The sequence below is a fragment of the Triticum urartu genome, chromosome 5A (assembly GCF_056163025.1).
Source record: "Triticum urartu cultivar PI428250 chromosome 5A, HENAU_Tu73, whole genome shotgun sequence".
In the NCBI taxonomy this organism is placed as follows: domain Eukaryota; kingdom Viridiplantae; phylum Streptophyta; class Magnoliopsida; order Poales; family Poaceae; genus Triticum; species Triticum urartu.
Window position 1 is genome coordinate 610,474,385 of NC_141877.1, and position 14,786 is coordinate 610,489,170.

The following is a 14,786-nucleotide window of genomic DNA, read 5'->3' on the forward strand; positions in this document are numbered from 1 at the left end:
ATTGATAGGAAACTTAGATACATGTGTGGATACATAGACAACACCATGTCCCTAGTAAGCCTCTAGTTGACTAGCTCGTTGATCAATAGATGGTTACGGTTTCCTGACCATGGACATTGGATGTCATTGATAACGGGATCACATCATTAGAAGAATGATGTGATGGACAAGACCCAATCCTAAGCATAGCACAAGATCGTGTAGTTCGCATGCTAAAGCTTTTCTAATGTCAAGTATCATTTCCTTAGACCATGAGATTGTGTAACTCCCGGATACCGTAGGAATACTTTGGGTGTGCCAAATGTCACAATGTAACTGGGTAGCTATAAAGGTGCACTACGGGTATCTCCGAAAGTGTCTGTTTGGTTGGCACGAATCGAGACTGGGATTTGTCACTCCGTGTGACGGAGAGGTATCTTTGGGCCCACTCAGTAGGACATCATCATAATGTGCACAATGTGATCAAGGAGTTGATCACGGGATGATGTGTTACGGAATGAGTAAAGAGACTTGCCGGTAACGAGATTGAACAAGGTATCGGGATACCGACGATCGAATCTCGGGCAAGTACAATACCGCTAGACAAAGGGAATTGTATACGGGATTGATCGAATCCTCGACATCGTGGTTCATCCGATGAGATCATCGTGGAACATGTGGGAACCAACATGGGTATCCAGATCCCGCTGTTGGTTATTGACCGGAGGACGTCTCGGTCATGTCTGCATGGTTCCTGAACCCGTAGGGTCTACACACTTAAGGTTCGATGACGCTAGGGTTATAAAGGAAGTTTGTATGTGGTTACCGAATGTTGTTCAGAGTCCCGGATGAGATCCCGGACGTCACGAGGAGTTCCGGAATGGTCCGGAGGTAAAGATTTATATATGGGAAGTCCTGTTTTGGTCACCGGAAAAGTTTCGGGTTTTATCGGTAACGTACCGGGACCACCAGGAGGGTCCCGGGGGTCCACCAAGTGGGGCCACCGGCCCCGGAGGGCTACATGGGCCAAGTGTGGGAGGGTACCAGCCCTAGGTGGGCTGGTGCGCCCCCCCCCCCCCACAAGGGCCCAAGGCGCCTAAGGGGAGGAGGGGGGCAAACCCTAAGGGCAGATGGGCCTTAGGGCCCATGCCTGGTGCGCCTCCCTCTCCCCCTCCCCTTGGCCGCCCCACCAGATGGGATCTGGGCTGGCCGCCGCCCCTAGGGTGGAACCCTAGGTGGGGGCGCAGCCTCCCCTCTCCCCCTATATATAGTGGAGGCAAACGAGCAGCCCACAGACGAAGTTTCTTCTCTTGTTGGCGCAGCCCTACCTCTCTTTCTCCTCATATCTCGCGGTGCTTGGCGAAGCCCTGCTGGATCACCATGCTCCTCCACCACCACCACGCCGTTGTGCTGCTGCTGGATGGAGTCTTCCTCAACCTCTCCCTCTCTCCTTGCTGGATCAAGGCATGGGAGACGTCACCGGGCTGTACGTGTGTTGAACGCGGAGGTGCCGTCCGTTCGGCACTAGGATCTCCGGTGATTTGGATCACGACGAGTACGACTCCTTCAACCCCGTTCTCTTGAACGCTTCCGCTTAGCGATCTACAAGGGTATGTAGATGCACTCTCCTTCCCCTCGTTGCTGGTTTCTCCATAGATAGATCTTGGTGACACGTAGGAAAATTTTAAATTTCTGCTACGCTCCCCAACAAGAAGGGGAACTTCTAGAAGAACGGCAAGCAAGTTGCTGCTCAAGTGAAGAAGCCCAAGTATGGACCTAAGCCTGAGACTGAGTGCTTCTGCTGCAAAGGGACTGGTCACTGGAAGCGGAACTGCCCCAAGTATTTGGCGGATAAGAAGGATGGCAAGGTGAACAAAGGTATATGTGATATACATGTTATTGATGTGAACCTTACTAATGCTCGCAGTAGTACCTGGGTATTTGATATTGGTTTTGTTGCTAATATCTGCAACTCGAAACAGGTATTATGGATTAAGCGAAGATTGGCTAAGGACGAGGTGACGGTGCACGTGGGAAATGGTTCCAAAGTCGATGTGATCACGGTCGGCACGCTACCTCTACATCTACCTTCGGGATTAGTTTTAGACCTAAATAATTGTTATTTGGTGCCAGCGTTGAGCATGAACATTATATCTGGATCCTGTTTGATGCGAGACGGTTATTCATTTAAATTTGAGAATAATGGTTGTTCTATTTATATGAGTAATATCTTTTATGGTCATGCACCCTTGAAGAGTTGCCTATTTTTGATGAATCTCAATAGTAGTGATACACATATTCATAATATTGAAGCCAAAAGATGAGGAGTTGATAATGATAGTGCAACTTATTTGTGGCACTGCCATTTAGGTCATATTGGTGTAAAGCGCATGAAGAAACTCCATTCTGATGGACTTTTGGAATCACTTGATTATGAATCACTTGGTACTTGCGAACCATGCCTCATGGGCAAGATGACTAAAACGCCATTCTCCGAAACAATGGAGCGAGCAACAGATTTATTGGAAATCATACATACTGATGTATGTGGTCCGATGAATATTGAGGCTCGCGGCGGGTATCGTTATTTTCTCACCTTCACAGATGATTTGAGCAGATATGGGTATATCTACTTGATGAAACATAAGTCTGAAACATTTGAAAAGTTAAAAGAATTTCAGAGTGAAGTGGAAAATCATCGTAACAAGAAAATAAAGTTTCTACGATCTGATCGTGGAGGAGAATATTTGAGTTACGAGTTTGGTCTTCATTTGAAACAATGCGGAATATTTTCGCAACTCGCGCCACCCGGAACACCACAGCATAATGGTGTGTCCGAATGTCGTAATCGTACTTTACTAGATATGGTGCGATCTATGATATCTCTTACTGATTTACCGCTATCGTTTTGGGGTTATGCTTTAGAGATGGCTACATTCACGTTAAATAGGGCACCATCTAAATCCGTTGAGACGATGCCTTATGAACTGTGGTTTGGCAAGAAACCAAAGTTGTCGTTTCTTAAAGTTTGGGACTGCGATGCTTATGTGAAAAAGCTTCAACCTGATAAGCTCGAACCCAAATCAGAGAAATGTGTCTTCATAGGATACCCAAAGGAGACTGTTGGGTACACCTTCTATCACAGATCCGAAGGCAAGACATTCGTTCCTAGAATGGATCCTTTCTAGAGGAGTTTCTCTCGAAAGAAGTGAGTGGGAGGAAAGTAGAACTTGGTGAGGTAACTGTACCTGCTCCCTTATTGGAAAGTAGTTCATCACAGAAATCTATTCCTGTGACTCCTACACCAATTAGTGAGGAAGCTAATGATGATGATCATGTAACTTTAGATCAAGTTACTACCGAATCTTGTAGGTCAACCAGAGTAAGATCCGCACCAGAGTGCTACGGTAATCCTGTTCTGGAGGTCATGTTACTTGACCGTGACGAACCTACGAACTATGAGGAAGCGATGATGAGCCCAGATTCCGCAAAATGGCTTGAGGCCATGAAATCTGAGATGGGATCCATGTATGAGAACAAAGTATGGACTTTGGTTGACTTTCCCGATGATCGGCAAGCCATCGAGAATAAATGGATCTTCAAGAAGAAGACTGACGCTGACGGTAATGTTACTGTCTACAAAGCTGGACTTGTTGGGAAAGGTTTTCGACAAGTTCAAGGAGTTGACTACGATGAGACTTTCTCACCTGTAGAGATGCTTAAGTCCGTCCGAATCATGTTAGCAATTGCCGCATTTTATGATTATGAAATTTGGCAAATGGATGTAAAGACTGCATTCCTAAATGGATTTCTGGAAGAAGAGTTGTATATGATGCAACCTGAAGGTTTTATCAATCCAAAGGATGCTAACAAAGTGTGTAATCTCCAGCGATCCATCTATGGACTGGTGCAAACATCTCGGAGTTAGAATAAACGTTTTGATAGTGTGATCAAAGCATATGGTTTTATACGGACTTTTAGAGAAGCCTGTATTTACAAGAAAGTGAGTGGGAGCTCTGTAGCGTTTCTAATATTATATGTGGATGACATATTGTTGATTGGAAATGATATAGAATTTCTGGATAGCATAAAAGGATATTTGAATAAGAGTTTTTCAATGAAAGACCTCGGTGAAGCTGCTTATATATTGGGCATCAAGATCTATAGAGATAGATCAAGACGCTTAATTGGACTTCCACAAAGCACATACCTTGATAAAGTTTTGAAGAAGTTCAAAATGGATTAGGCAAAGAAAGGGTTCTTGCCTGTGTTACAAGGTGTGAAGTTGAGTCAGACTCAATGCCCGACCACTTCAGAAGATAGAGAGAAAATGAAAGGTGTTCTCTATGCTTCCGCCATAGGCTCTATCATGTATGCAATGCTGTGTACCAGACATAATGTGTGTCTTGCTATTAGTTTAGCATGGAGGTACCAGAGTAATCCAGGAGTGGATCACTGGACAGCGGTCAAGAACATCCTGAAATACTTGAAAAGGACTAAGGATATGTTTCTCGTTTATGGAGGTGACAAAGAGCTCGTCGTGAATGGTTACGTCGATGCAAGCTTTGACACTGATTTGGATGACCCTAAGTCACAAACTGGATACGTGTTTATATTGAACGGTGGAGCTGTCAATTGGTGTAGTTCTAAGCAAAGTGTCGTGGCGGGATCTACATGTGAAGCGGATTACATAGCTGCTTCAGAAGCAGCAAATGAAGGAGTTCATATCCAATCTAGGTGTCATACCTACTGCATCGGGTCCAATGAAAATCTTTTGTGACAATACTGGTGCAATTGCCTTAGCAAAGGAATCTAGATTTCACAAGAGAACCAAGCACATCAAGAGATGCTTCAATTCCATCCGCGATCAAGTCAAGGAAGGAGACATAGAGATTTGCAAGATACATACGGATCTGAATGTTGAAGACCCATTGACTAAGCCTCTCTCACGAGCAAAACATGATCAGCACCAAGACTCCATGGGTGTTAGAATCATTACTGTGTAATCTAGATTATCGAATCTAGTGCAAGTGGGAGACTGATGGAAATATGCCCTAGATGCAATAATAAAGTTGTTATTTATATTTCCTTATATCATGATAAATGTTTATTATTCATGCTAGAATTGTATTAACCGGAAACTTAGTACATGTGTGAATACATAGACAAACAACGTGTCACTAGTATGCCTCTACTTGACTAGCTCGTTGAATCAAAGATGGTTAAGTTCCCTAGCCATAGACATGAGTTGTCATTTGATTAACGGGATCACATCATTAGAGAATGATGTGATTGACTTGACCCATTCCGTTAGCTTAGCATTTGATCGTTTAGTATTTTGCTATTGCTTTCTTCATAACTTATACATGTTCCTATGACTATGAGATTATGCAACTCCCGAATACCGTAGGAACACTTTGCGTGCTACCAAACGTCACAACGTAACTGGGTGATTATACAGGTGCTCTACAGGTGTCTCCGATGGTACTTGTTGATTTGGCATAGATCGAGATTAGGATTTGCCACTCCAATTGTCGGATAGGTATCTCTGGGCCCTCTCGGTAATACACATCATTATAAGCCTTGCAAGCAATGCAACTAATGATTTAGTTGCGGGATGATGTATTACAGAACAAGTAAAGAGACTTGCCGGTAACGATATTGAACTAGGTATTGAGATACCGACGATCGAATCTCGTGCAAGTAACATACCGATGACAAAGGAACAACGTATGTTGTTATGCGGTTTGACCGATAAAGATCTTCATAGAATATGTAGGAACCAATATGAGAATCCAGGTTCCGCTATTGGTTATTGACCGGAGATGAGTCTCGGTCATGTCTACATAGTTCTCGAACCCGTAGGGTCCGGACGCTTAATGTTCGGTGACGATCGGTATTATGAGTTTATGTGGTTTGATGTACCGAAGGTAGTTCGAAGTCCCGGATGTGATCATGAACATGACGAGGAGTCTCGAAATGGTCGAGATATAAAGATTGATATATTGGACGGCTACATTCGGACACCGGAAGGGTTTCGGGTGATCTCGGAGAAAACCGGAGTGCCGGACGGGTTACCGGAACCCCCCGGGGGACTAATGGGCCTTGATGGGCCCTAGTGGAGAGAGGGACCTTCCAGGGCAGGCCGCGCACCCCTCCCCTTGATTCCGAATAGGACAAGGAAGGGGGCGGCGGCCCCCTTGCTTTTCCCCTCTCCCACTCCTTCCTTCCCCCTCCTAGTGGGACTAGGAAAGGGGAGTCCTACTCCCACTAGGAGGAGGACTCCTCCTCTTGGCGCGCCCTCCTAGGGTCGGCCAGCCTCCCCCCTTGCTCCTTTATATACGGGGGCAGGGGCACCCCATGACAGAGAAGTTGATCATTGATCTTTTAGCCGTGTGCGGTCCCCCTCCACCATAATCCACCTCGGTCATATCGTAGGCGATGCTTAGGAGAAGCCCTGCATCGGTAGCTTCATCAACACCGTCATCACGTCGTCGTGCTGACGGAACTCTCCCTCGAAGCTCTACTAGATCGTGAGTTCATGGGACGTCACCGAGCTGAACGTGTGCAGATCACGGAGGTGCCGTACATTCGGTACTAGGATCGGTCGATCATGAAGACGTACGACTACATCAATCGCGTTGTCATAACGCTTCCACTTACGGTCTACGAGGGTACGTGGACGACACTCTCCCCTCTTGTTGCTATGCATCACCATGATCTTGCGTGTGCGTAGGAAATGTTTTGAAATTACTACGTTCCTCAACAGACTATGATTCCCCCGCAAGTCACGTTGAGACTCCGGACGAAAAATAAAAATAAAATAAAATAAGAGGCCAAAAAAAGAGAGGGCCCAAAAAACAAAAAAAATGAGAGAAAAAGAGAGAAGGGGAAATGCACACCTTGAGGGCTACTAGCTATATATCTCGGCAGAGAATAAATTGCACCAATCAAAAATATTGGCAAAAAAACGGCCCGCGGTCGGGGTGGTGCACCACCTCGGGAGCAGTCCGGCATAAAGCTCGGGCGCCAGTGGCTAGCTCCATACAGGGCATTTCTGGCATTAAGCTCGGCTAAACTCCTTCTACTCTTTTGAACCAAGGTGATCTATGACACCTTGGATATAGTCCGGCGTTGGAGCTCGGATACAGTCCGGCGTTGGAGCTTGGACACAGTCCGGCGTTGGAGCTCGGATATCGTCCAGCGATAAACTTTGGATATAGTCCGGCGTTGGAGCTCGGATACAGTCCAGCGTTGGAGCTCGGATGCAGTCCAGCGTTGGAGCTCGGACGCAAGAATACACCGCCACACGTGAACAACTTCGAACACGAGGTGTGGCGTGAAGAATAACAAGGCATTGATAAAGGCCGAAAACTTAAAGGGGCTCCTCGGATACCCGACATGTAAACTCTTCGGATTTACTTCGGCGATCCTCAAGATTGAAGATGAGAAGATTTGTTGAACCAGTTTCCAAGACCAACGACTAAAGATGAAGAACCATTCGGAAGGATAGAGGAGCGTCCCCAACTTGAAGACCGATTCAGGGGGATACTGACGGTGTCCTGGACTAGGGGGTACTCACCACATCGTCTCCCGATTAGGTGGATCGGGCCGAGGAACCCCATGGCGGTTCATTCATGGGCCACTTTGGGCAGCCCATGCCGCATACAAGGAGTATTCCACAAGACTTGGCGATCAAGACAAGGACTCCTCTCCACCAACATATTCGGCTAGGACTCTTATTATCCTAGGCCTATGGTACATTATATAAGCTGGGGACAGGCTAGTCGATAGATCATTATGATATTGCCCATCATACCTCTAGGGTTTAGACCACAACATATGATCTCGAGGTGATCAACTCTTGTAATCCTTATATTCATCAAGATCAATCAAGCAGGACGTAGGGTATTACCTCCATTGAGAGGGCCCGAACCTAGGTAAACACCATGTCCCTTGTCTCATGTTACCCATTGATCCTAGATTCACAGCTTGGGACCCCCTACCCGAGATCCGTCGGTTTTGACACCAACAGTGAGCAAGCGAGTTGGATGTACACCCACTTAGTTTCTTTTGAGCTTTCATAAACTTATAGCTCTAGTGCATCCGTTGCATGGCAATCCCTACTCACTCACATTGATATCTATTGATGGGCATCTCCATAGCCCGTTGATACACCTAGTTGATGTGAGACTATCTCCTTCTTTTTGTCTTCTCCACAACCACCGTCTATTCCACCTATAGTGCTATGTCCATGGTTCACGCTCATGTATTGCGTGAAAGTTGAAGAAGTTTCAGAACATCAAAAGTATGAAACAATTGCTTGGCTTGTCATCGGGGTTGTGCATGATTTGAATATTTTGTGTAATGAAGATGGAGCATAGCTAGACTATATATTTTGTAGGGATAACTTTCTTTGGCCATGTTATTTTGAGAAGACATTATTGCCTTGTTAGTATGCTTGAAGTATTATTTTTTTATGTCAATATTAAAATTTTGTTTTCAATCATACAGATCTGAACATTCATGCCACAATAAAGAAATTATATGGATAAATATGTTAGGTAGCATTCCACATCAAAAATTCTGTTTTTATCATTTACCTACTCGAGGACGAGCAGGAATTAAGCTTGAGGATGCTTGATACGTCTCCAACGTATCCATAATTTTTTATTGTTCGATGCTATTATATTATCTATCTTGGATGTTTTATATGCATTTATATGCTATTTTATATGATTTTGGGGACTAACCTACTAACCTAGAGCCAGTGTCAGTTTCTATTTTTCCTTGTTTTTAAGTTTCGCGGAAAAGGAATATCAAACGGAGTCCAAACGAGCTGGAAATTTACGATGATTTTTTATGGACCAGAAGAAGCCCCCGAAGCAAAAGAGTTGAGCCAGAAGAGTCCTGAGCCAACCACAAGGTTGGAGAGGGTGCCCCCTACCCCCCCCCCCCGGCGCGTCCTCGACACCAAAAATTCCTATAAATATAGAAACCCCCAGAAATAAATCTAGATCGGGAGTTCCTCTGCCGCAAGCCTCTGTAGCCACCAAAAACCAATCGGGACCCTGTTCCGGCACCCTGCCGGAGGGGGAAACCATCACCGGTGGCCATCTTCATCATCCCGACGCTCTCCATGACGAGGAGGGAGTAGTTCACCCTCGGGGTTGAGGGTATGTACCAGTAGCTATGTGTTTGATCTCTCTCTCTCTCTCTCGTGTTCTTGATTTGGTACGATCTTGATGTACCGCGAGCTTTGCTATTATAGTTGGATCTTATGTTTTTTCTCCCCCTCTACCTTCTTGTAATGGATTGAGTTTTCCCTTTAAAGTTATCTTATCAGATTGAGTCTTTAAGGATTTGAGAACACTTGATGTATGTCTTGCACGTGCTTATCTGTGGTGACAATGGGATATTCACGTGATCTACTTGATGTATGTTTTGGTGATCAACTTGCGGGTTCTGTGACCTTGTGAACTTATGCATAGGGGTTGGCACACGTTTTCGTCTTGACTCTCCGGTACAAACTTTGGGGCACTCTTTGAAGTTCTTTGTGTTGGTTTGAATAGATGAATCTAAGATTGTGTGATGCATATCGTATAATCAAACCCACGGATACTTGTGGTGACATTGGAGTATCTAGGTGACATTAGGGTTTTTGGTTGATGTGTGTCTTAAGGTGTTATTTTAGTACGAAGTCTAGGGCTGTTTGTGATACTTATAGGAATACCCCAATAGATCGACCAGAAAGAATAACTTTGAGGTGGTTTCTTACCCTACAATAATCTCTTTGTTTATTTTCCGTTATTAGTGACTTCGGAGTGAATCTTTGTTGCACGTTGGGGGATTGTTATATGATCTAATTATGTTATCATTGTGAGAGAACTTGCACTAGTGAAAGTATGAACCTTAGGCCTTGTTTCCAAGTATTGCAATACCGTTTTGTTCACTTTTGTTACTAGTTACCTTGTTGTTTTTATATTTTCATATTATAAAAACCTATATCTACCATCCATAATGCACTTGTATCACCATCTCTTCGCCGAACTAGTGCACCTATATAATTTACCATTGTATTGGATGTGTTGGGGACACAAGAGACTCTTTGTTATTTGGTTGCATGGTTGTTTGAGAGAGACCATATTCATCCTACCCCTCCCACGAATTGATAAACCTTAGGTCATCCACTTAAGGGAAAATTGCTACTGCCCTACGCTAGATTATGGATCTTCTGCTTTACAAAGGAATCATCTCAAAGTTAGCACATGTACAATGAAGGTCGCAATACAGTAACGTTGACTAGACTTAAAAAATCTCATTCACGGAGTTTTCCCATATCAGGTCCCCATATATGACATGTGGTATAAAATTTTCCCAAACATACCATACGCGAGTCGGAAACAAAGGTCGCCCAAATACTCCTCGATAACTACTTCTTCCATGGCACGGACAATATAACTTTTTTCTATCCAAACCATCCTTAAAAAATCTCATTCATAGAGTTTTCCCATATCAGGTCCCCATATATGACATGTGCTACAAAATTTGCCCTAAAACCTACCATACGCGAGTCAGAAACAAAGGTCGCCCAAATACTCCTCGATAACTACTTCTTCCGTGGCACGGCCAATATAACTTTTTTCTATCCAAACCATCCTTAAAAAATCTCATTCACGGAGTTTTCCCATATCAGGTCCCCATATATGACATGTGGTATAAAATTTTCCCTAAAACCCCATACGTGAGTCGAAAACAAAGGTCGCCCAAATACTCCTCGATAACTACTTCTTCCGTCGCACGGCCAATATAACTTTTTTCTATCCAAACCATCCTTAAAAATTCTCATTCACGGAGTTTTCCCATATCAGGTCCCCATATATGACATGTGGTATAAAATTTTCCCTAAAACCTACCATACGCGAGTCAGAAACAAAGGTCGCCCAAATACTCCCCGATAACTACTTCTTCTGTTACACGACCAATATAACTTTTTTCTATCCAAACCATCCTTAAAAAATCTCATTCACAGAGTTTTCCCATATCAAGTCCCCATATATGACATGTGCTATAAAATTTGCCCTAAAACCTAGGTAGGACTACGATGTGTCGATCAGCGGAGGCCGGGCATAACCCGGAAAAGTGTGTCCGGCCAAAGTTAATCGAGCGTGATGGGTAAGTTGGTGCACCCTACAGGGACGTATATCTACTACCACTAGAACTGGATACTTGTGACACTAAATGGATATGATGGCTCCGGAATCGCTTTCTCGCAGGGAGTCGAGGAAGGATCTCTGGGAATTACTAAAATATAATTGTTACTTTATGATATGCTAATCTGCACTCTTCTAATGCTGCAAGACGATGCAAGAGGCTAGTCATTGTTAGGCTAGGCCTTTCCTTCTATTCTAGCATTTCTGCAGTATAGTCCACAGATACAGCCCCTTCCAATTGATACCGATGCATACTTAGCATAGATCTGACGTAAGTCTTTCAAGTACTTTGGATGAGTACTTACGGTTGCTTTCCTACCTTTTTCCCCTTTACCCGATTGTTGCGATCAGATGACAGAGCGTACTACTACGTGGAGACTGACGACCAAGAGTAGTTAGGAGGCCCCAGGCAGGAGGCCTTCGCCTTCTCGATCTAGTTGACGTTGTTTTACTGGCCTTCTTAAGGAAAACTTGTTCATCTTATGTATGTACTCAGCTATTCTTGCTCCTGCCGACTTATGTATTCGAGCCTTCGTGGCACTGGCTTGTAATATAGAGCTTTATGTTTGAATTTGTGTCTAGAGTTGTGCTATGATATCTTCTCGTGAGTCTCTGGTCTTGATCGTGCGCATTTGCATGTATGATTAATGCACGATTGAGTCGGAGGCATCACAACAAGACCCTCTACGACGCCATCTGCCACTCCTAAACGTCCACGGAGATGGAGGCCACCGACGTCGCCGAAAAAATGAGGCAGCGCTCCGCATCGATCGAGGAGTCCCATCAGTTGGCAATGCAGAGGGTGGTGGCGGCTAAGAGAGCCGCACGGCTCGCGAAGCAGAACCGCGCCGCACGGTGCATGGCGGGGATCATCATCATCTCCTCCTCCTCGAATAGTTATACGACGGATGATGACGCTCCGCCTGCCGCTAACACCTACACCAAGGACATCAGTCACTCCCGAAAACCCCCAGTGGAAGCATCCAGCGAGGAAGTGGTGAAATCCGACCTCTCTCTCTCTCTCTCTCTCTCTCTCTCTCTCTCTCTTTCTTAGTTTATATCATGATCTATCGTTAGTTAAGTGATTAACTTTGACGGGCCCTTTTGGATCGGATTTTTTTTGCGGGGTCTTTTTGATCGGATTGTAGTAACTTTTAACAGATCCTCTATATCTATGTCAGATTGATATGTTTATATGTTTTATTTATGTCAGATTCCTACGTTCATTCGCTCTAGATAGATACGATAAATTAATGTATTAGTTTATGTATAGTTTGCATGGGTTTGTACGGCTCCGGAAAGGACAAATGGGGTGTTGCTGTGGAGTGGCGCAGATAGGATCTGCCCAGTAACCTCCAGCGGACGCGCTCAAATATGTTCACACGCGTATAGGTAAAGGTAACGACGATTATAGATGCTCTTACATATAACAGACACGGTTTTATATAGCACCATAGTATTTGCCCCGCGAGGCCATGGGCAAAAACACACCACGCACGCGCGCGATCTAGCCAGCCACCTCACCAACCAACTCCAAATTAATCACCCTCGATCAATCACTTTGCCGCACCACCCCCACGTACCACTCTCTCTCGATCCATCACATTGTCACACCCCGTATGCACCACTCCTTCTCGATCGGTCCATCATGCTCGACTTGAACGCACTACACTTCTATGCGTGCGTACGTGACATTTATACATAACCAATTCCCCAGGCACACCACGTGTGACACGTACTACGTACGTACGTACGCAGCAGCAGCCAGCCATGGTTCTGCCGGCTCGCCGTCGTGGCGCAGTGGCGGTGGCGCTGGTGGCGTGGATGGCAGTTGTTGCTCTGGCGGGCGCCGACTTGGCAGCGGACAGCAAGTTGTGCGCGGAGAAGCTGGCTGTGCTGGCGACGTGCTTGCCCGTCGTGGAGGCGACGGCGACGGTGCGTGCGCGCACGCCGGAGTGCTGCGCCGGGCTCCGGGAAGTTCTGGGTGACAGCAAGAAGTGCCTGTGCGTGCTGACCAATGACCGCGACGACCCGGCCATTGGGATAAAAGTCAACGTCACCCGCGCCATGGACCTCCCCTCCGCCTGCTCCGTCCCCGCCGTCCTCTCCGACTGCCCGAGTACGTACTGCTCATATCCGATCGGCCGGTGCTGCGCCACCGTGCCTGCGTGTATGCTAAATTGCTAACTTTCGTTTGGTAAGGATTTTGACTAGACGAAGCATTAAGAGCAACTTCAATTGGGCGATTCATTTCGTCCGCCCGCGTCTGTTTGGGTCGGCGCGAACAAAAGTGGCGGCCCGACGCGTCGACCCAAACTCAAATCGTGTCCGCCCGGTGTCCACGCCGACCCATTTCCGGCCTAAAATTGCGTCTGGAATGCGTCGTCGCGGACGCGAAGCGAACGCGCCGCGCGTCTCCTCGCCATCCGCCGCGTCCCCATCTGGCGGCCACCCAACCGCCACGGTCAACATAATTTATAACGACCGCCCACCTTGGGCCCACGCGTCAGCGACAGCGATCGTCCTTTTTTAAGCCGGGCGTGGGGCGGGGCCGTCCTCATCCACTTACCACTCGCCCCACGTCCCCATCTGGCCACCCCTGCCCCCACGCCGGTGACAACCCTAGCCACCGCCAGCATGAATTTCTTCTCCGGCATCGGCAGCAGCCGCAAGGGAAAAGTCCCCGCCCGCCATTCCCCCTCCCTCCCCGTCCTCCCCGCGCCGGCGCGCGCTCTTCGGCAAAGGCAGCGCATCAACGTGCCGTTGCACCAGGCCGAGTGGCACTGGCACCACCGCGTGCCTCTGCCGTATCCGGACGTGACGCTGCCGCATGACTGGCATTTGGATCCAGAGAGGATCCCAGTGCCGGCGGCGCCGCGGACGGCGAGGGCCCATGCGGAGGAGGTGCGGCGCCGGCGAGCGTTGCTGAAGTCGGAGCAGTGCGCCGACCCGCACTTCACCGCCGACTCGCCCAACTGGGCTCGATGGTTCGCCTTCGAGCACGAGGAGGCGAGGTGACGGGGCGTCCACGGCGTCGACCACAGCCTGCCGCCGCCCACGCTCGTCGTCCGATACGAGGACCAGGAGGCCGAGGCCGCCTACCAGGCGGCCATCAAGGAGAGTAAGGAGGAGGAGCGGTGGAGGGAGGCGGACGAGGCGGCTTTCGAGGCTGCCATGGCGGAGGCCATGGCCCTCTCCGCGGCGGGCGACTGCGTCGTCCCGCCGGTGGCCCCGCCGTCCCCGCCCAAAGCCCAGCCGGAGGAGCCGGCCTACCGCGAGTGCTACACCTGGACCGGAGTAGTGCGCGAGTGGGTCAGCGCTCCGCCGATCTGGCTCGGGGCGACGGAGAAGCAGGAGGCGGCCTACCTCGACCACTGGCGCCGCGTTCGGCTGGCCGAGGAGCGCCGGGAGGGTGAGCGTCTGCAGATGCTCGAGCGCGAGGCCGACGAGGAGGCGCGCCAGGCCCAGGCAGCGGCGGCAAAGCCCGACATCGCCGTCGTCTGGAACACGGCGTTCCCCTGGGCCGGCCCTGCGCCGACGTTGATCGACCTCACCGGTCCCGACGCAGACGCCGCCGCCGACGAGGACGCCTAG

General features: G+C 47.7%; 1 pseudogene; it reads left to right on the forward strand.

Moving 5' to 3' along the window:
• The first annotated feature begins 13,829 nt into the window (after positions 1 to 13,829).
• Positions 13,830 to 14,786, forward strand: LOC147973335 (uncharacterized; annotated as a pseudogene).